General features: G+C 41.6%; 1 protein-coding gene across 1 annotated transcript in view; it reads left to right on the top strand.

The window, feature by feature from the left end:
* The window catches only part of dtnbp1a (dystrobrevin binding protein 1a), a 187,409-nt gene that overhangs the window by 95,748 nt on the left and 67,763 nt on the right, over nucleotides 1-23,898 (top strand). The gene's annotated exons all lie outside the window — the stretch shown is intronic.

Raw genomic sequence — 23,898 nt, 5'->3', positions numbered from 1 at the left:
AGCAGTGAAAGTTATTTATCTTTACTGTCTTCATTGTTAGCTAGCTAATGCATAAACAACCTCAAGCTAAAAGTTATTTTGTAATTTAGCAATTCATAATCAACAGATACATTGTCACTGTGATGTACCCCAGTAAAAACATATTCACCATCATGCAACAAAAAATAAATAAATGTAAAAAAGCCAGCAAAGCAATAAGCCCAGGACAACAATAAGTCTTCAGGGAGCAAAATTAAAACCATTAGCCTAGGCTAACTGGAATTCATAAAAGAGAAATGCTATTAGCATTGCAGTTCTTGGTCTGAAACTACATTTAATCCAAGGTACAGGTTAAATATTCATTTCTTTTGTCAAAAAAAAAAATCTCCAGTAGATGGGGTCAGAATACTCAAGACTCATTTCTGTACAGATGTGAAGATGGCTGGATGTATAATAGAATTGCTATGGTATAATGTTTTGAAGAGTTAAGAACGGCTGGAGACCGAGCATGAGGACCAATTGGAGAGCAACTACTGTAAAAGTAATATACCAATTTATTTGAGCTTTTAGTAAATGTCCATAACATGGAAGTTATTGGGAAATTTCTATGGTTCTTCACACAAGAACCATACATGGCAAGGTCTGAAGGATCTAAGAGGTGTTTATTTTATGGTTTTTAAATCACTTAGGGACTTTCAGAGAGTCCACATTTTTTTTGCTCTATCTCTATGTGTTTTGGGTTGGGTTAGAGCAAAAATCTGGAACGTCTGAGGGTCCCTGGGGACCAGTTTGAGAACCACTGGCGTAAACAACCCTCTTTTTTGTGGCCTAATCTTAACCCAGCATTAACACAGAGGTATGTGCAACTTCAGCAACACTGCATGTGCCCGATACCTTTGTACCAGCAACCATCCAGAATATGATACCACTACGGCCCATGTTATATGTCACCCTGCTTTTGGTTGTATTCAGCCCTCCATTACCTAATAACCTGGCAACTCAGTTTACAGGATTTTAGGGGACTTTAATAAAAGAAAGGAGGCCATGGGTTCTGGCCTCAATGATGATCTTGCGCTTGAGCCCTGTGTCATGCTGCCAACTGAGACGAATTGCCCAAACACATTTTTCATTTTAAGATTAAACAACTGGAATGGACAGAAGTCTTCCATGACACCATGCTGTTGAACTCTGGAGCTGTGTAAGGGGAGCAAAAGGGAGGGATAGTGAGTTGAGATTCAGGCATAGTTGTGCTCGAAAATTCAGTTATTTCATCCCTACAGTGAGGGGAAAGGGGATAATGGGTTCTGGCCTCATAGCTGGCACCTTAGATATTTGAGAGGCTGAGATGACTGTGCTTTTCTACCCCTAAATACATATGATTTTAGGATTTTCAGCCACTTGGGTGGGTTGAAATCTTCCATGACATCATGGTGTTGACTTGTGAAGCTCTTTCTGGGGAACAGAACAGGGTAATGAAGATATACTCTTAAGAATAAAAAACAGGGAGAGCTCCATCTACCCACCCTAAAGAAAGCAAGGCCAATTGTGCTCTCTCGGGACCTTGGCTGCCAAGGGCTAACAGCATGACCTGAATTCGAACCTGCAATCCTCTGATCATGGCAACAGCGCCTTAGTACGCTGGACCACCTTATTTTTTACGAGTGTACCTGGGTGTCTGTTTAGTAGCCTGGCTAATGTAAAACAATGGTGGATATAACATAAAGCTAGCTATTAGAAGACTAATTAGCACAACACAATCAAAGCTATTTACCTATAAAAGTAAGTGAACTAAAACAAGGTAATTCAGGTTCATACGAAACAGTCCTGAAACAAAATACCTCCAAAATGGCACTTAATCTAAAAACCTTCACCTAAAAAACAGCATCCATCAATGACTGATGGTTATTGTTACATCCCTAAATGCCCTGGCTGGGTATGCTTAGTACCTCAAGACGACGAGAAACCAAAATCGTGACCAAATGAAAGCCGGGGGAAGCAAACGGGGAACCACACTAGGCTAAAAGCTAACCCTACCTCATGCTACCTTCTCTACAACTTTTGCTCCCTTGAAAACAAACTGGACAACCTCAACTGAACCAAACTGGAGCTAAACACGCATTACTATGGAAAGTAGCTTGAGAAAGTCAAACCCCTGGGAAAATAGTGGGGGCAAGGCTAAAAGCTAACCCAGCTGCAATGTCTTTAGCTGGGTGTTGAGAGGACACCACGAGAGGACAGCAGCACTATCCGGTAATTATATCTAGACCATAATTATAGTGTTTTTGTTAGTGTTAAAACTATGCTATAATATTCTGCAATCTGTTGATGGTGCCGTAAACCAGCTGATAATAACAGGGTTACGGCTATTTTTCTCCACAAACCCTCTGTAAAAAAGGAAAGTTTCCTTCTGAGGCAAAATAACAGGGTTGTAAAACCGTACCGGAGCATTAGGTGGATCATGTACTTACTAATATATCAAATAACAACTTAAAATGCTAAATAAATGCCTTGTTTGGCACCTTTAAGATTGAACTGTTTAGAGCTGCATTAGGATGGAAGGCTTTTAGTGGAGGCCATCTTTGCATGTGTCAATAATGCACTTACTGTGTTGGGCTTCAAGAACTTGGAAAGCAAAGCTGACAGGGACAGATGGTTCTCTCTCATAAACAGACCCCTGCTCCCCACACATCTCTCTCTCTCACTCTCTCGCTCTCCCTCCGTCAGAGTCCACTTCCCGCTAATACCCTGTCACTAAACCCACAGCCGCTATCATGGATGGAGCACGCGATTTGATGAGCACGACTCAACCGTGCTCAACCATGCCCTGTTTTTATTAGTCACTGAGCTGTTATTGCACCTGTATGATGTCATTCTGCGGGGAGCGAGTTCAGGCTGCGGGTCAGTGGTTTGCCTTACCATTCTTGAATGACAAGAAAAGCTTAGCAGCATTAGAGACATTTTTTGAGGTCAAAATGTTTTGTTTTGTTTTGGTAAAATAACAAGGAAAGCAAGCAAGGGCCTGTTGAGACACAATGAGCACACGCAGTACACGCCAGATTATTAGATATTTGGAAAAGCTATGAGGTCTTGGAATATAGCTGCAGTGAAGATCTACACACACTCGCCAATAATTCTAAAGGGAAAACTGGTTTTTAGAAATTATGATTTTGTATGATATGACACAATTTTTATTATACTGACCAAAATAGGTTTTTTAAGGGTCACGTATCCGTACACACCCTTGGCCTTGTACTTGGTGGATGCACCTTTGGCAGCAATTACAGCTTCAAGGCGTCTTGGGAAAGAAGCTACGAGCTTGGCCCACTTGTTTTTGGACATGTTTGCCCATTCCTCTTGGCATATCCTTGCAAGCTCTGTCAGGTTGGATGGGGAGCGCCGGTACACTGCCATTTTCCGCTTCTTCCACAGATGTTCAATTGGATTCAGGTCTGGGCCACTCAAGGGCATTCACAGACCTCTCAGAAGCCACTCCTTTGTTCCATTGGCTTTGTGCTTCAGGTCGTTGTCATGTTGGAAGGTAAACCTTTACCCCAGTCTGAGATCCAGAGCGCTCTAGAGCAGGTTTGCTTCAAGGATCTTTGTGTACTTTAACTGCATTCATCTTTCCCTCTATCAGAACTTGTTGCCTCGGTCATGCTGCTAAAAAACATCCCCACATTATGATGCTGCCACCACCATGCTTCACAGGGATGGCTTTTGCCAGGTGATGAGCGACCCCTGGTATTCAGGTCAAAAAGTTCAATTTTGGTTTAATCAGACCAGAGAATCTTGTTTCATGGGTTGAGAGTCTTCTAGGGGCCTTTTGGCAAACTGGGCGGCCAGGACTATGAAGATTCTTGGTGGTTTCAACTGTTTTCCATTTACGAATGATGGTAGCCACTGTGTTCTTATGAGTGATTGGGAGCATTTTTTTCTGTACCGTTCTTCGTCCTCAATCCTGTTTCTGAAGTAATTCCTTTGATCCCATGGCTTTAAGTTTGCTCTGACATGCACTGTCAACTGTGGGAACTTATCTATGGGCAATCCCCAGTCATGTCCAATCAACTGAATCTACCACAACCGGACTCCAAATTGGGTTGTAGAAACATCTCAAGCCGTATCAGTTGGAACAAAATGCCATGTCAAAAGGTGTGCACATTTATGATATTTTACTTTTTGATTTTCAATAAATTAGCACAAATGGCTAAAATTCCATTTTCACTTTGTTACTGTGGACTATTTAGTGTAGAATCTTGTGACAAAAATGAACGCTATAAATTGTAGAAAAAGTGTGTAACATAATAAAACGTGGAGAAAGTGAAAGGGGTGTCCAGACTCTCTGGCTTGACTGTATTTTTTGACAAGCCTTTACTCTTTAGGGCATAAAATGACTCTTAATGTCAATGTGAAAACAGATTTCTACAAAATAATGTACATTAAATAAAACATATCATGTAAAATAATACCCCTACTTCAACAGAGGTCCAATCAATTGGAGTCTCATAATCAGTGAAATTGAGATCACCCAAATGCAGTGAATGTGTCTTAAGTGATTGTAGTATAAACACACCTGTCTAGATGGTTCAGTCACTGGTTAATTAGTACTCCTGGCTACTAATACACCATAAAGGCAAAGGAACACTCCATGCAACTCTGAGAAAAGGTTGTCGAAGAGTATTAGTCAAGGGATGGATACAAAAAAGATTTCCATGTCCCTGAACATCCCCTGGAGTTCAGTTAAATCATCATTGATCATCATTAAGAAATGTATAGAGACTAGTGAGTGAGGCTACCAAGACACTAATGACTACTTTGACTTTGAGTTAAATTGATGCTGCCACCACCATGCTTCACTTATTTATTTTTTTTGCATTGTATTCCAGGCATTTCATCAAACAAAACTGATATATCTGAATTTGCAGACTATGAATGGCATAATTTCACCCAACAACAATGTGAAAGACTGATGGAGAGCTTGCGAAGACATGAAAAATGAAAATTGAAAATCTCCCTAAATACATTACCTACAAATAGTAAAACCAAGGAAACTGGTAATGTAGGGTGGTCTCTTATTGTTTTTCCAAAACTATTTGTGTCTAATACTTAACATTAAAATTTATGTTACACATGTATTCCTCCACTAAAACTGTAGACTGCTAGACATATTTAGAGGATCAAACACAGTACATATTTTCTGCCAGCCTCTCAGCTTTCTATGTTACATTGTCAGCCGTGTGCATTTTTAATCTGCATGTTAATTCCGCTCACGCCTTGAATGTGTTTGTTTTCCGGAAACATGTGTTCATGTGTGAATTACATGCATACAGCAACACACACACACACACACACACACATGTGTGGTTCTGTGCATCCATGTGCATGTCCCTGCCTGCACGTATACCACTGCACCTGCCAGAGGCTGCGAGAAAATATAGACATATGAGTGGTCTGCATGGCGAGGGGAAGAAAGCACAGAGTGAGCCAGGGAGCCTGTGTGTTGTCAAGCACTTCGTCAGAACAACCTCATTGGCTCATTGTGCAGCAGTCATGAATTAATTGATGTCTCCAGCTTGTTGTAGTAATGATGTCATCTGCAGCCAATCGGAGCCCATAGTGACTGTGATAGTAGGGCCCTCATTGGTTGCTTGGAGCGAAAGGGGAGGAGATGTCGGTTTGCCATCAGTCCAGACTGATGTGAACTGTGAAAAGGAATGAAGGCAGGCTGTTCTCTCAAATCAATGACAGAAACAGACAAGAGTGGACACATGATCACCCTGTAGCATCTGGAAAATCGAGATACGATGTCCTCTACCCGTCGAGATAATCCACCATGGCCTGCTTTCGTCCTGTGCACGATTCCCCCACTAACAGTGTTTTGTGTTTAATGCTGTGATGCTGCAGCACACAGCCTCACAGCCTCATAATGTTGAATTACAGTCTGCGGTTAATGGCCCTGTCCACTGCTGCTGCTCAATAGCCCTGCAGTCAGGGATTCCTTCTGTGCAATATGGCTCGGAACTCTAGACACATGTGTAAATTTATGCGTTTGAATGTCTGATACAGTCATCCCAGATCTTTTCTTAGTAAACTACTGACTACTCTCATTTGGACTGACTTTATACTTGTAAAACCTTCAGTCACTGATTACCCAAGGATTCAGTATTTATATATTCAGTATACATACAAGGACTTGCAGTAGTATGCAAAGGTTTGGGCAAGCATTTACTTATAAAGTCTTAGAACTTGACCTATTAGGCCTTCAGTGACTTTTTTGGACTGGCTGGACAGGTCAAGAATGGTAATTCCATTGAGGAAAATTATCGATCTCTTCAAGCCCTGTGCTAACATTTAGCAACCATGTGATTTTGAAAGCACCTTGCAGATGATCTGAAAACGAAGCTAACTGAAGCCTACAAAGGAGGGGAAGAGTAATGAAATACAGCAACGTGCCACAAGCTTGCGGTTTTCCACTGTCTGAAATGTAATTATTAAATGGCAGTATAGGGGAACTGTGGAAGTCAGGGCAAACTCTGGCCAGAAAGGCAAATTAAAGACCTTCCATATGACAGAAAAAAGGTTTACCCAACAACAAAAAAAGAGCAGCATGTGATTTACCCCTTTAAAAAATGTATAGCCCACCGGCAGGCCAAAAGTGGTATTAGAAACCACAATATTTACATTTGCTAGGATACCAGTATTTGGTTTAAATGGACCTGAAAACAGCCTGCCAAGTCTAACCCCACCTTAAAAGGGCAATACTCACAAATGTTTGCCTGATTCACAAATGAACCCAAATCCTATGCTTCTACCAATGAAGGCTGCATTTCTTAGCCATTCCTTCTAGGCCTGTCACAATAACTATAAATTGGTTCAGAAATAATTGCGTTAAACATCATAATTCAGTTTTATCGTCATTTTAAGACCGTTTTATGCCGCTGATGTAATAATAATAGCATTATAACGTAATCATGCCCTTTTAAAGAGCTCGAACACCAAAATGATGTCACTTCAGATGCGTGATCATGCTCAATGTATTACCATTGTCATATAAAGATAGACCAGTGGCCGTATTCTGATACTCAAGGTCAGGCCCGGTAGGCATGATGGCTCAGACCCATTCCACAACACCTGTTGTTCCACTGTTGTTGCGAGGCTCTGCATTTATGGAGGCGCCATTTCGATGTATTGGTCACTGCATACACTGCACTCTTTTCTACACAACAGATGTCTTCACCTCCGACAGAGAGCAGATAAGACAACAGAACAGCGCGACCGCCTAAAATCAACATCACTGCTAAAGTAAACACGATGGGCAATATCGAGGTTAGCAAAAATAACCGAGATCATGTCCATATATTATATGATGGCGTACGCTAATGAATTGATCGCGACAGGCCTAGATCTGACTGGTGTATCCTTTGAGACCTTCAGTGAACCACAATCCTTCACGCATGATTTGAAGTCAGATTTGAATGTGTCATGTACATTCGTGACGTGTCAGCACTGCCTCCGGTGCTGTGAATGAGTTGTGAGAAACAGCCTTTGTATACCAGACCTGCTAGCAAGGCCTGTACTAGCTTGGCTGAAGCCTAGACTCTGGGACGCACCCATGATGTTGGCACCTTTATTTCATGCGGTTAACTGGTGGAGGCTGTAATTAGCTGCAGCAGGTGAGCGGAGCCTGGAGTTTTAATTAAGAGGAGGTTTCGGTACTACTGAGAGGACAGGACTGTGCTCGTTTATGAGTTTGATTTTCAGATGCTCTGTAAGCTCTGTAAAATGGATTTATGCCAGCTATTGGGTACTCTGAAATTAAATGGTCCTTCTTGTAAATCTTGTAAAACGGACTCAAAAATAGGAATATTGTAGGAGGCAGTCACTCTCACACATGCTCATACGCAGTAGTGGTCCTGAGTAAGACTTTGCCATCAAATCTGAATGCATTCGTTCTTGATCTGAAGGCTGGATTATTGGGCACTGAGCATTTATAGCAGCCTTCACATTTGGAAAGTATTCTGCTTTTGCCTTTAGTCTTTCATGCTAAGCGCTGACCACCACACTTTTGACCATGACAAGCCATGAGGCACTCCTTCCACTTACAGTGGCAGCTGAAAGCGAAGTCAGGCTCAACCGTGCCGCTCCAGCTTTCCGCTTCGACATTAAGCGAAGCAAAGAAGCATTTTGGATCTGCCTGGCAACAGGATCAGTGTTTACCAAATAAGCCACGGTCGCAACAAAGACGCGCACAGAACTCCGGTGGGACTCCGTCGATAGGACCCGTTAGAGCGTGGCAAATAAAATGGATGAACAAATAAACAAACCCCACAGTCATTGACACATGTGGAAAAATCTGTCACGTAACAGAGGTGACGTTGCCTTCGGAGAACAGACAGTAGTGGGACAGAACATTAAGCCAGTCTAAAGGCCTTTAGATGGGGGATTTCATGCTATTAACCAGGGCCTGTAATTTGCAAGGTTGTCAGAGTAGGAGATCGGTCTCATCCGACCTGAGTAATGCAACATTGGTCAAGCCTGTAGGCATGGGAATAAAACTACATTAGCAACAATTCTGCGACATACAAAGCACTCAGACCATGGTGTGTAAATAAGAGTGACACGAGAGGGATAAGAGTGAGAAGCCCCTGGAGGATTCCTAATGGTTATAGTAAACTAGCAAACCACATATTTGTCCTGCAAGGCTTTCTTTTTCCTTCCATGATTGCGATGCGCAATTTGCCAAGATCACCTTAAAATAGGCAGAACAATGAGGGGACTGGTTACAGTGGTGATACGATGGTGGTCAGATGTGGGTAAGTCAGGATTAGGCTTGTGTATAGAACCTATTCAGAGTACTGTTGTTATATAGGCTTTTTTGGCACCAATCCCAGTCTTGTGAACCTTTTTGGTGCCTTTTAAATATATAAAATGTTTGTCATAGGAAAATGTTTATTTTAGTTCCTAAATGTAACTAGAAGAAGCTTGATAACAGCTCCTTTGACTATGAGCTGGGGACTAGCATTTACTATGCTATTTAAATGCTAGCGTGATGTAATATTCAGTCAGAGTCAATGTAGCGACTTGAACAGTTCGCAATTATACACTGCTCAAAAAATAAAGGGAACACTTAAACAACACAATATAACTCCAAGTAAATCAAACTTCTGTGAAATCAAACTGTCCACTTAGGAAGCAACACTGATTGACAATCAATTTCACATGCTGTTGTGCAAATGGAATAGACAACAGGTGGAAATTATTAGCAATTAGCAAGACACACTCAATAAAGGAGTGGTTCTGCAGGTGGGCCCACAGACCACTTCTCAGTACCTATGCTTTCTGGCTGTTTTGATCACTTTTGAATGTTGGTGGTGCTTTCACACTCGTGGTAGCATGAGACGGACTCTACAACCCACACAAGTGGCTCAGGTAGTGCAGCTCATCCAGGATGGCACATCAATGCGAGCTGTGGCAAGAAGGTTTGCTGTGTCTGTCACATGCTTGTGTCTGTGATGCTTTAGTCCAGGTCTGGGAGGAGATCCCTCAGGAGACCATCCGCCACCTCATCAGGAGCATGCCCAGGCGTTGTTGGGAGGTCATACAGGCAAATGAGGTACTGAGCCTCATTTTGACTTGTTTTAAGGACATTACATCAAAGTTGGAGCCTGTAGTGTGTTTTTCCACTTCCATTGATGATTTTTGTGTGATTTTATTGTCAACACATTCAACTTTGTACAGAACAAAGTATTCAATGAGAATATTTTATTCATTCAGATCTAGGATTGTTTGAGCAGTGTATATCTCAGTTTTTCATCCATCAATGTTCTATAACTTGCAGCCATAGATGCATGTAACTATACATGCAGCCATTAAATGATGAAGACATTCTGACTGCTAGCATAGTCACCAATATAGAGGCCACTTAATAGATAGGGCATTTAGCATCCTAGCAGCAACATTACCTTCTGTATTAGCCAGCCAGCAGAAAAAGAAGATTTCACACAGTCTACCCTGAAGTATTGTAGTTTTTTTTAATGTTCCTCCCACCTAAAAGATCATCAGACATCATCAGGAGTATACGTAGTTTTTCGAAAAGTCAAATGAACATGATTTATCCACTTACCCCAGATGCAGTCAAACACTGGACTGGACCAATATCTGTCCTATCTCTGTAAATACATCCCCATAAATATCTTCCAGTCTGCTCGAAATCCATCCAAATGTCTAAACATTTGGATGGATTTCGAGCAGACTGGAAGATATTTATTAACTAATTGTTTCACACAGTTTTAGCTTAAATGTATAAATAAAGTATATCCCTGCTGTTTAACCCCTTATCACTCCAAGGCTAATCACACACTAAGGTGTATTATTCAGTAACTACAGGCATCTGTACAAACTGGTGGGGCTGTTCTTTGTTAATAGCAGTTTGTAATAACACTTTTGGCCTGCCGATGGCTCATAGGCTTTTAAAGGGGTTAACTAAATTGTGTTTAGTTTTTTTTTTTTTTTAACTTTTTGCACAAGTTTGAATTGTTTTTTAAAGTCTGACTCCAGTGTTTGTTAGCAAAGTTAGCCATGTAAGCCTTACATGTCTCAGTGTAAACTAAAGAAGCACAAGGCAGATATTACACATATCTTGGCTGATCAACTGCACCTGGGCTAAGTTTTAAATCAAGTTCATTAGATTTTTTCACTAAACTATTCCTTTAAATGGAGGCCTCATCTACACAAACACAGATAGTTTTAGATAGCTGCTTTATTTATTTTTCTAAATATTTCAGTCAACAAAAAAGCACTTGCATGAGCATGCTAGCCCTGTATGAGGTGACAGAGGTTTAATCCCAATTTACACACTAATCCATAAATAGTGTAGATCTACAATGAAATTATATATTCTAAATCTAAATAGAGCATTATCTACATAATAAAACAGGATTTAAATTGATTCATCTGTGGAAATCGGAAATCTAGTGCTTATCTGGATGTAGACGTTGTAGTTTTATGTCTTATGTAGTTGCATTGTGATGTTAGCGATTTCATAAAGCTCCATTTTCCTTGTTCTACACTTTGTACAGCATTTTTCAAAGACCTCAGTTTTCATTGACCAAAAAACAGCCTGTGTGAACAGGAGGCCAAAACGCAGACAAAATATCCGGACACGTGTGGACGGGGCTTTAAACATTGTGTTGTAGTAGCTACTGCATTACATAGGTAATATGCATGCTTACAACAGATGTAGCCATTTTTCATTTCGACCAGAGTGCCTATTTAAGTAGACTTCAGGGAAAAGTTGAGAACTATTTAAAGGCATTTTAAAGCCTGTTAAAGGCCTAAACTCATGTTTCTTTGCCAGGTTTGTGAATGAACCAGAAGCACTTCTTCTATACTTATAGAGTTCCATCTATAAGTTCACTGGGTACAAAGTGGACATGCTACATTCAGCCAGTTAAAATCCTTTGCTGTGATTTCTCCCTTTCCTCTCTACTTGGCTGCCAAACCACTGGTAGGGCAGCTGTGCCCTCTCCCTTGTGCTCATTACTAAGCACTGCTTGTTGCCAGAGCAGCAGATAAAGGGGCTGTTATTTGACTCCTTGCAAGCAGCCAAAAAAAAAAAGAAAAAAAAAAAAGAAATCCTAATAACCAGTCTGGGGTTCAACGTAATTAAGTTGCAAGCTCTTTTGACCTTTGTTGCTGTTATTCCCCCAGTGCATTTTGATGCGTGTAACATGTGGAGGAACAGCCATAATGTTACAGAGGAATGTGGTTGTGATTTTTTTTTCTGCCTTTGCTCCTTGTGTTCTTCCAGTGCAGTGCGTAAGCAAGGCCGGACTATTTTTGGGATGAATGGAGCTCTTGGCTCTGAGAGACATGGGAAAATGTTTTAGCTCTAAAGAAATGGGCCTGTCTGCTGCTGTGGCTTGTTTATTGAGAGATTCCAGTGTTGCTCAGACTCAGACAGAGAGGGCAAAGAATACACCATTTCACCCCCAAATATTCTGCATATCATGACTAGCTTTGAAATCTTTGCCAATCACTCATTAGCCCTATAACTTTACGTTAAACATGTACAATGCTTAAACTGTACAAAGCCATTTCTAAGGCTGTGTTCACACAGCAGGTGAAGTCCCCCCCATTTTAAAGCCTGTTAGCTTGTTAGGTCTGTGCCAGGTTTGTGAATGAACCAGAAGCACTTATTCTATAGAGTTCCATCTATAAGTTTACAGGGTACAAAGTGGACATACTACATTCAGCCAGTTAAAATCCTTTACTGTGATTTCTCCCTTTCCTCTCTACTTGGCTACCAAACCAACGTTAAACATGTACAATGCTTAAACTGTACAAAGCCATTTCTAAGGCTGTGGTAAAGTACCCCCCAGGTTGACGACTCTAGTCACAAAAGAAACATCTGAAGAACTGCAGGCATTGCTTACCTTTCAGTTACCTTTCAGGTAATTTCAGTTTCAGTCATGATTACAGCATTAGAAGACAATTAGAGACCGGGCAAAAATGATATGCTTTCAAGACGAAAAACACTGCTAACCAAGAGGAACATCTCATATTTGCTAAAAACACTGTAGCCTTCATTCCACAATAACATCATACCAACAGTCAACATAGTGGCGGTAGTGCTCCTGCCCTCTACAGGAAAATCCAGCCATCAGTCTGTGATCTGAAGCTTAAGCTGGGTTGGGTTATGCACCATGGCTATGATCTGACACAAATAAGCAACCAAATAACCAAACACCCATATATTTTGCTTATCATGACTGGCTTTGAACTCTTTGCCAGTCAGACATTAGCCTTATAACATCACGTTAAAGCCATTTCTAATGCTACATTCACCCAAACATGTTTTGGGCTGTTCACACTCTCTTTTGGCATTTCATCGCCAGCATCACAGGAGCTATCCAGCTGGACTTATCACAGAGAATGTATTAAAGGTTGGTTTGTGTCCTTGGTTTCTTTAAACCTTGTTTTTAAGCTTTTATTTTCCTACGACACTATAGCAGCGCCCTCCTGTGGCCACGCTCTGCCATTTCTTTCAAAATGTATTCAAACACGGAGCCCTTGTGATATGTGCCTCCTAATAGTCTTTAGTTTGAACAGACATGTCACAAATATTTATGAGGTCTGTTACCTTGCTATACCGCCACTGAAAATCCTTCCTCACTGCTGTCATCCATTTTCCCTTCTCATCATGGAAAGTGGAGTTGGATTGATGTAAAAGTCACATGAATTCCGATTCAGTTTGGACTGAGTCATGTGTCAGAATTCAGTAGCACATGTGAAGGTGCTGCTAATCGGAACTGATAATTCAGTGTGTTTTTGGCCATTCAGATTGCCACACAGATTTTGTGTTGTATAGATAACAAATTAATTGCAAAGGCAAGATGCAATATTCATTATTAATGAGCTGTTCAACGTAAACTGCATTAAGTAAATGTGCAAAGATTCAAATGGATTCAACTGATTGAATCCAATTTTGTGTTTTCCTTTTACTGTTACCATCAATCTCTGCAATTATAGGACGTAATTGACTACATTAGAAAACAGCAGAAGCCATAAGATACACCCTTGGGGCACCCCTAAACATTCAGGCTGTCCACACTTGTGTGGTAAGGCTGCTGCTGACAGTATGGGCAAAGTAAACATAGCCTAAGACTCTAGCACAACACATCCTGGAACAGTGATAAATCTTCACATAACACAACAATAACATAACACACAAACTTCCTCCAAAATGCGATTGACGACTCAACCAAGTAGTCAAAAAGGAACACTGACAAACATCTGAAGACGTGCAGGCCTTGCTCACCTTAGGTTAATTCAAAAATCCTGATTCATTAGAAAGACAGGAGCTAACAAAGCATTCCAAAATAACATCATACTAGCAGTGAAACATGGTGGTGGTAGACTCATGGTGTGGCAGTCCTTTACTCCTTTTGAGCCTGGCCGACTTGTTGTAAATGAGAAAAGCAGGAATTCTGCCCTCTACAGGACAAGTTTCAGCTGGGTTATGCAGCATGGCGTGGTTCTCTTTGGATTATACGACATTTTGTATGAGGATCTAAAACCATTTAGTGAGATAAACATGTAGAAACAGAGAAACTGTCCATTTTGGAAATGATTCATGATTCAGGAGATAAGTCATTGTTTTGAGAAAAGAACTCATTATTTTTCCATTCTGCATTGGCTCCCTCATTCTCAGCGAATGCTGCCAAAAGCCGAATGTAGGCAAGCGTACTGCCCTGAGATATTTTCTATCGACACCACTGGGGCTCTAGGTTTATTGGCCCTGCAGCGCTTATCAGACGGGAAGCTTCATTATTCTCAATGGACTCTTTTACCGTGTCACACTGCACCACTGCTGGAGCTTGCTAAAAAATAGACAGACGCACACACACACACACACACACACATACACACACAACACACACAGTCCCCCTCATGTGCACCCTTACAAGCACACAGTCAAGCTTGCATGTGTTCACATTCACACTTGCATAAGCACTGCCTTGGTTTACAGTATTAAAGAAAATTCATGTTTCTTAATAGGTATCTAGAGACTGTACAACCAGCCCCTGTTACCTCGGCAACCTGGGCCATGTTCATATTCTCAACACATACTGAGAGAGCATGTGGTTCCTTCTGAATTAGACTCTGCTACACACACACACACAGAGTTTGTGGAGCTCTGTTTCACCAATAGTTATTTAGCAGTGTTGCATCAGTGTACACTGCTAAATAACTATTGGTGGAACAGAGCATGTGGTTCCTTCTGAATTAGACTCCGCTACACACACGCACACACACACAGGCAAACAAAGACTTCATGGAGCTCTATTTCACCAATAGTTAATTAGCAGTGAACACTGATGCAACACCTACCCCTCAAATGCAAAACTTCAGTCACAGACAGCCTTGATTATATATAACAATGATTGTGATATATACATATACACTCATCAAACAATTTTCTGAGTGTAGCATGAATGTTGGTGCCAGATGGGCAGGTTTGAGTATTTCTATAACTGCTGATCTCCTGGGATTTGTAGCATAACACACTCTTGGCATAAGAGCTTACTCAGAATGGTGCAATAAAGAAAGGTCATCCAGTGAGCAACAGATCTCCATGTCAGCAACCATGTCGGCTTGCACTTCTGTCAGCCAAGAACACAAAGCTGAGGCTACAGTGGCCACACAATATACCCATCCTCGAATGGTTGCTTCCAGAATTTTGATGCAGGCCCCACCCAGTATTAGTATAGTGGTCCTAATGAATGGCTTAATGAGTGTATGCATTTATATAAATTAGTCACCTTGCATGTTTAAGGTAGTAGTAACGTCAGGTTCCTGCAGGTGGCGTTGCACAAGAATGATCGTCAGAACTGTGGCCAAAACATGAAAACCCGCAAGGTGACACAATTTTGTCTGGGGAGCTTTCAATGGTCCGGACCCCACAGGTCCACGACACAGCAGTGCTGCTGGACTGTTTAAACAATGTGTCATCTCACTGTCCACTCTACCTTGTTGGTCCACCTTGCAGATGTACAGTCAGAGACAGAAGCTCATCTGTTGCTGCACACTGTTGTGTTGGTCATCCTCTAGTCCTATAGGATGCTGCCCACAGGATTCTGTTGGCTGGACATTTCTGGTTGGTGGACTATTCTCAGTCCAGCAGTTACACTGAGGTGTTTAAACACTCCAGCAGCACTGCTGTGTCTGATCCACTCGTACCAGCACAATTTAGTATGTATATGTGTATGTTAATATGTATGCATAAGATATTGGAACATTACTATAATGATTTAATTGCATTAGTAAGGTTGAGTACTGATGTTGGATGATTTGTTCTGCTCCACAAGTCAGTGCCGGGGGGGGGGGGGGGGGGGAGGAGCGTCTTTTTACTCTTCTAGCCAATGCTTGGCATGGTGCACTGTGACCTATGGATATTACAAATGCTGTGTGTGCACGATTTAATGTCTGTGTCAGCAACCGGTACACCTTAGCTGAATTAATTTATTAGAAAGGGTGTCTGGAGACCCGTGTACATATAAATTGTGGTGTTTCTTGTGACCATATATTTATTTATATTGCATATGTTATATTGTTTTACACCATGTCAAAATCCCAGCTGCTTTTCACATGGTGTGAACAATTCGTGTTGAATGGCTTTATATCTTATTTACATAATTGACTGTTAAACCAGTGTTGATCATTTCGATTAGACTACACTGGAAGACACTGACAACAAGTGATCCCTTTAACCAGTCAGACTTTTTGTCATGTCTGACTATCAGTGAATTAACCAGCTGGCTGTGGCCCTTTGCTCACTCACATTTATCACTAGCTATATACAGTATAGCACCAATGGAAATGTACCCATACGAATCAGTAGAAGTAACTGAGAGGTGTGTCGCTCCCACCGAAGCCACCAACACACTCTCAGACACTCACCACCATGGTTAATATAGTAAATTACTGTTGAAACATTAACTTTACCTATGTAATTTAATATCCCATGCAGATTCATATTCCAACTTCTGCCCAGAAATAAAAACATTAAAAAAATTATATTAAAATTGCATCTGTTTATGTTGACTGAGATCATGACTATGACTACCAGATTTGTTTTAACTGATAAATGAACTAGAGACTGTGGAAATAAAATGTTATTGCTTCAGTTATTCAAAAGAACATGTATCATCACAATGTGTAACCTCAGGGGATGTACAGCCAAATTACTGACCCTACATTTCATGTCATTTTCCTTTAATGTCATGCTGTTTTCTTTGAAGCCATCTAATGTTCATGTTAGAATCATGACAAATGTATCCTCTGAAAATATTAATGACTTTTTTCTCCCACACAATTTTCCTCCTCTATTATTTTCAGATTGGTCATAGAATAATTCGTGAGCAACAGCCTTCCACACAAGTGTTGACAGCCTGAATGTCTAGGGGTGCCCCAAGGGTGTATCTTATGGCTTCTGCTGTTTTCTAATGTAGTCAATTACATGCTAAAATTTCAGAGATTGATGGTAACAGTTAGGAAAGGTAAATTGATTGTATCAGTACAGTTGAATTTTGCTCATACACATTAATCCACTTAACTTTGAACAGCTCCTTAATAATGAATTTTGCTTCTTGCCTTTTCAATGAATGTTAAAACGTCATTCACTGTCTATCTACAACACACTATGACCTGAGGCAGTGTTCCACAACAGCCGCCTATTAGAATGACCAGTCCTAAAGCAATGTTGACAGGGCACCAATTCAGGAAAGTATATAGCAGTGGTAATTTCTTATTTGGGATTTTGGAAATACTTGCTGGGGACAAGCATATAAAACTTAATCTGTCTTACTTGGGCCGCTGGGAGTTTGAAGGAAATAAAAAACACAGAAAGAGCCTTGAGGAAAAAGCCTATTTTTTATTTACTTTTCCAGGTTTGTCCATTTCCAAGATACAGCCTATACCATAGTAGTATTTTATTGTCTACATACTATCCATACATGCAAACTCATTATAATCATTGTCACTGAGTGGTGAATTTGCTGTAAGAAAGAATTATATTATTATTATTATTATTATTATTATTACTTATTTATTCTAATGGGCCAATCAGAAGATAATGTTACCAAGATGTGAGTTTTTTTAACCAAGACAAGCATTATTTGTTTAGTTTGGGCTGAAATTGATATACAGCACATTGACGTCAGTGGACTGTTGTAACCTTGTCATAGTAGTCTGACAAGCTTGAAAAGATGTGTTGACCGGCTTCACGGGACTCAGAGGAAGCCAGTCACCAAAATTTTATTGACAGCTGTAGAATTGTAATAACCATCGTGCCAAGAACCAAGTCTTACAGAAAGTGTAAAATCAATGACCCCACATTTGAAGTACATTATATGTGAAAATATTTGTGGACACCCCTTCTAATGAATGCAATCAGCTACTTGAAGTTGCAACCACGTCTGACACAGATATGCAAATGCACACTCACATCTGCCAATAGAATAGGATTTTCTGGGGCAGATAAACATGAACCTATTGGCACCATACCTAATGCCAGGGTTATAAAGCCCCCCAGCATTGAGTTATGCAGCAGTGGGACTGTATTATCCATCCAATACTTTTGGGATTGAGTTGGGGGCGAAAATGATCCTGGGCAAAGCCAGCGTGGAAGCGATGCTGGGCACAGTAGCAACACTAACATCACGACAGCAATGCTGGGAGAGGCCGGTAGTCGCCATGATGGTGATGTTACTGCCCCGGTAGCGAGGACAGTGGTTGACATGATGGCGATTCTGGATGAGGCTGGCGGTCGTCATAGCACCTGTAGTAGCGCTGCTATCCAACATCGCAGTAGTGATTTTGGGCGAGGCCAGCAGTCATCATGGTCTGCATGCTAATGCCAGACGAGGCCACTGCTAATGTCACTTCGTGGCCTGCCAACAAGTGGGATTCTACATCTTAACCCAAACTATTAAGCCACATAACCTTTCATTAAGCTATCTTCATGATCCAAAGTGTTCCCTTTTGTGCTTCTTCAAATTGAATATTGCACACTGATTATACATTACAAAAGCTGTAATTATAATTTGCAGTTAGTAATATCTTCCCTCAAATCTCATCATCATCATCATCATCACCATCTACACATTCTTTATGCTCTGAGCTCTCTCCACAACATCCCAGCATATGGACTTTGCTACAGTGTTCTTTGTGCATGTCCAGACATGTCAGGACATGTCTGTGTTTTTGTGAATAGTGTGAAAGACTGGTTGAGATACCACTTCTGAGAGTGGAGTGTGTGAGGAACAGGTGCTGAGGAAAAAACACATGAGGACATGTCCTTTTCTGTTGGAAAACACCTGGTTTGGCACAGCTGGCGATATTACAGTGAGTGTATGTGTGTTTTTTTTACTAGGTGATATTTGTAGAAGGCCTTGTAGCGCACCACAATACTAAGAGATGTTGTGCTCATTGACATTTGTGGATGCTGGAACATGCACAGGCATTTTGAGGGACTGTTACATTATAACACTACCTGTACTGTGCATTTACCTTTACCTTTTGCGTTTACCTTTACCATTTACATATTCATTTTACTTTATTTTCAGCCTACTTCCAACTTTAAAAAGGCTTCTGAGAAAACGGGCCTCCTTCACTTTAATTATGTAGGAAACGGTTGCTTGACATTTCTTTAATGCTTCACCTGGTGGCCTGCTGGTGGTTAGCTGTCTCTCTCTCAGCTCCGCTGAAAATTAACACTACATAAAAAGCATGCATTGCATTTTACCAATGTGAGCCTAACAAGTTCTTGTAACAAAAAATGAGTCGACTTCTAGCAGGTTCATCTGCTTGTTGGGTTAAAATTCATCAAGGACATAGTACTAGTAGCTACTGAATCACATGACAAAGCCATTTTTAATAGCCCCATTTCTGTGTCCTGTGGAAGCATCCAAAAAGTTTATCCAAAGGATTTAATTTGGTCTGAGTTTATCAATTATGGGCAACTCATATTTATGAATTTTGAGAGGAGGAACATGCCAGAAGCCCCTCCTCCCTAATATGACATCCTTTAAATTCTACCTTGTCCATGTGTGTGTGTCTACCCAACCCTCCTTCACCCCGTCACCTCCCCGTTAACCCTGTCATAAGAAGAGAGAGTGACCAAAAATGTGTAAAAGCACTCTGCTAGCATTCACAGCGGGACTATGCCAGACATCAGTTCTGAAGTGAAATAAAATATAATATAAACTTTTCAGCTGTTTGCAATAAACCAGTCAAACAAGAACAATTTAAAAAGCTCAACCCAACTAATATAACAAATGCTTTCTCCAAATTCAACTTTAAACACCACTATTACTGACGACTGCCGTTTCAGAATTATTCAACCCCTTATTGACAAGCGTCTTTAGTACATTGCAGAGCACCCAGTTGCTGTTATGACCAGCTGCAAACATGATGCATAGCCACACACCAGCTTCTTACACAATGCTCCTTAGGTATCTCAGCCGATACCTCGTGGGCAATGGCCCCCAGTCCACTGCTGTTCTTAGGTTTGCTGCTGCAACCTCCTTCTTCAGATGGGGTTCAAGTCAGGCGACTGTGACAGCCACTCCAGAATCCTCCAGGATTTCTTTTGAAACCAAGCTTTGGTGGACTTTGAGATTGTCAGCCCCTCGGTGTCGCGCAATCCCCCGGGTGATTCAGAGCCGCCGCTCACAGGCCCAAATAAGGACTTCCTCCTCGTTTGTGTTCATGTTTCGTTCATCGTATCGGTTCAGGTTCATTTGTGTTCATGTGTTTGATTCAGTGTCTCGTTTCATGTTCATGAGTTACATCTGGGATTGGGGGGTATTTAAGAAGCCTTGGCACCGCCATTTGGGGCTGAGAATTGTATGGTTTGGAACCTTGAGGTCGCCAGAGAGGTTCCCCGTATGACTAGCGGTGTGTTAAGGTCAGCTTCAGCTCGGCTTCCACGTTCAGGAGCAGGTCACCCTGCCAATCAAGTCATCAGCAAGGCTCGCTCGCTCACGGCCAGGATTTACTGGCAACCCACGTCTCAGCTAGGCGACCTACGCTTACGGCAGCGGTTCCAGGTTTGGTTGGCCTAGCCGTTCTTGCTCAGTAGCTGGTCCTCCAGCTCAACCCCCAGTCCCAGGTTCGTTTTTGGTTCGCCCTCTTGTTTGCCACGTTCGGGTTTCTGTTGATCACTGTTGTTGATGGTTTGCTGCTTTTTTTTTTGCCTCACTTGCCCCTTTTGTTTATCCTTTTGCGTTAATAAATCTGCTTGCTTTGACTCCATCTCTGCGAGTGTTCATCCCATCTTGGTCTGGCCTAGCACGCCATGACAGAGATATGCTTTGGATAACTGTGCTGTTGGAAGGTTCAATGATGCCCAAACTTCAGCGTCCTCACAGAAGGCCCGATGTTTCCTGATATTTGACTGAATCCATCTTGCCCTTCACACGCTGCAGGTTTCCGGTGCCAGAGCAAACAAGGCAGCCCCAGAGCATCACTGTAGACAAGGGCGATCTTTTCAGCAAATGCTTCATTCTTCCTCTACTAGCGTTACATCTGATCCACAGGCCTGGAAAGTTTCAGTTGTGTTTCAGCGTTCCACAGAACAGAATCCTAAAGCTTCTGTGGTTAATTCTTCTGGTCAATTTTTCAGTTTTCAGTTTAGGTCAGTTTAGTATGCGCCTTTCTGTGTAAACTGAAACCAAATCTTGCTGCAGGTCTTTTGCAGTCACTCGGGGGTTTTTGACCACCAGCCTCCTCGGAAATCTGGTGTCAGCTGGTGAAAGCTTCCTCTTTCTGCCAGGTCCAGGTAGTGTAGCCAGTGTTCCTTTAATAAAAACTGTGAACATGGGTGCTTCCAACGATATCTCTAGGAACATTCAGTGCTGCAGTGATCTCTTCACTGAACTTTCTGGACAACTTTCTTGACTTAGCCATATTTCTAACATGCAATCAAACGTCACAGTCAACAAACCCTTAGCCAGTCCAGGTATTTGAAGGGTTTTTATCTGAAACACACCTGGATCGACTCAGTGAGGTGTAGCAACAATGTAGGCGTACTTAACAAACTAGCTCATTTGGTCTGATGATGTTGTAGAATTGTAGGTATACTGATGTGGAGGCACCAGAAGGCACCAACAAGTAAAGTTAATAGCATATCAAGACAGAGTCACCAACAGACAGACAGACACTAAATGAAAGAGTCCTAGCTATTTCACCTCTTCCCCCCTGTGACTGCTGGGTACAGTGTCTTCTCAAACAGAGTAACGTAGCAACCCTGCCAGAATCCCCTTCTATTAAGAGGAGTGGAGCTATCAAAGGCTGTCACTCAGTGAGGCTTTGTAGGGTTTAGACACTGAGCTGTCCAGACTGAAAGCTCAAGTTCTCCAACACCGAATCAGTCTCACTCTGGGTCCGGCTAATCACACACCAATTCCTTATGGTCCTCCTTATGTCTCGGCCAGGACTCTACAATCTAAGCAAAAAGAGTTCTATATTGAATAGAGACATCCAAATGGCAGTCTGACTATACAGAACCTTTATTAAAGAGCCCTTGAAGAACATATACTATGCCATTATATACTAACCATAGTACAGTATTACAGTTAGCATCCTGGCTTCCTCAGCTACAATAAGCAGTAAAATCACAGAAAGCTGATAATACAACCTCCTGACTGACTGTGTGTGCGCTCTCTCTTTTATTAGTGCATTTAAAACCAGACAGATGAGCATTTCCACTGTTTTGGGTTTATAATGCAGGCACGCTGCTGGCCAAGGACACAGCAAAACTCACAACAAAACTTCATTTTGCTCGCTAAGAAAGGCTTGTGTGACCATGGTTTTAGAGGTTGCACATTGCTAATGGCTTTTCCCCTCATTTTCTCATGCATAGGTTTGCCAGTGTGTACAAGGATGTTTCCATTCCCATGTGCTTTTGTGGTATTTGTATGCAGCATTGCATTTTAAAAAGAAAATGACAGTGTTTTAGAGCTGTGTCATACGGTTGATTTCCACAGAAAATATTTAGACTTAAAGCATCCCTTTACAGAGCGGATTTGGAACAGCACCCAAGTCGCATGTTAAATTACTTGACTTAAATGACCAGCGACTCAAGTTGGGGCTTAAGTTAGAGGATAAAATGGCATACATTTAAGCTGTACATTTAAATAATATAAAATAAATGGAAGTTGATGTGCTTTGTACAACTGGTATGCTGGTCAACCAGCAACTAGACCAGCATTTGTGTGTTTGAATGGATTTTAAAATGCCTTTCAGGCCCAAAATCTTATTGTAAAATAATGTTTTAGGCACCAGGCATCAAGCTGGTCAAGCTGGTTAAGGTGGTTGACCGGCTTAGCTTTTGACCAGCTTAGGGAATGTTTTTGTATGAGTTTGATGGCTGTCTTGGCCATGACCTTGGCAACCAGCATGACCAGCAAGGCCAAAGAGGAAAACTAGTTTAACCAGCAAGACCAAGATGGTTGACCACCATGATCAGTATGACTAAGCTGTTGGACCAGCATGACCAGCGTCAACAGACTGGTTGATCAGCATAACTAGCATCTTCAAGCTGGTTGATAAGCATGACCAGCAAGACCATGCTGGTTGAACACCAGGCATCAAGCTGGTTAAGATGGTTGACCATCTTAGCTTTTTACCAGCTTAGGGAATGTTTTGTATGAGTTTGATGGCTGTCTTAGTCTATAAGCAGTAGACCTTGGTAACCAGTATGACCCAGCTTGATCATGCTGATCAACCAGCATGACCAGCAAGACCAAGATGGTTGGCCAGCATGACCAGTATGACTAAACTGTTGGACCAGCATGACCAGCATCAACAGGCTGGTTAAACACCAGGCATCAAGCTGTTCAAGCTGGTTAAGATGGTTGACCGGCTTAGCTTAGAGTATGTTTTTGTTTGAGTTTGATGGTTGTCCTGGTCTACAAGCAGTAGACCTTGGCAACCAGTATGACCGACCTGCAAGACCAAGATGTTTGGCCACCATGACCAGTATGACTAAGCTGTTGGACCTAGCAAGCATGCATGCATGAGCAAAATCCAATGCAACATACACTATGCTGGTCAAGAGCTGGTGGACCACCAGGCTCTCCAGCAAAGGGTATGTTTTCGCCTAGATGAGCAGTTTTTCAACCCCCTTGACCATCAAAGACCAGCTTCAACCATCCGAAACCAGCTGCCAGCAGAAGCTGATCATGAGCTGAATTTTTCAGCAGGGTTGTAACCAGTTCATGTAATAATTTCTGTGAAGGAGCTTTAATAGGTCTCTCTGACTCTTGAAACTCTTCGGACATCTGGTTCCGTTCACCACCACTGTGAAAGATTCTGAGCAAACGGTGCATTTCAAACGAAACCACTCTGAATTGCTTT

This window comes from Salminus brasiliensis, chromosome 5, assembly GCF_030463535.1.
Source record: "Salminus brasiliensis chromosome 5, fSalBra1.hap2, whole genome shotgun sequence".
NCBI lineage: Eukaryota > Metazoa > Chordata > Actinopteri > Characiformes > Bryconidae > Salminus > Salminus brasiliensis.
Note: the sequence above shows the minus strand (reverse complement) of the source record. Positions and strands in the feature narration are given on the sequence as shown.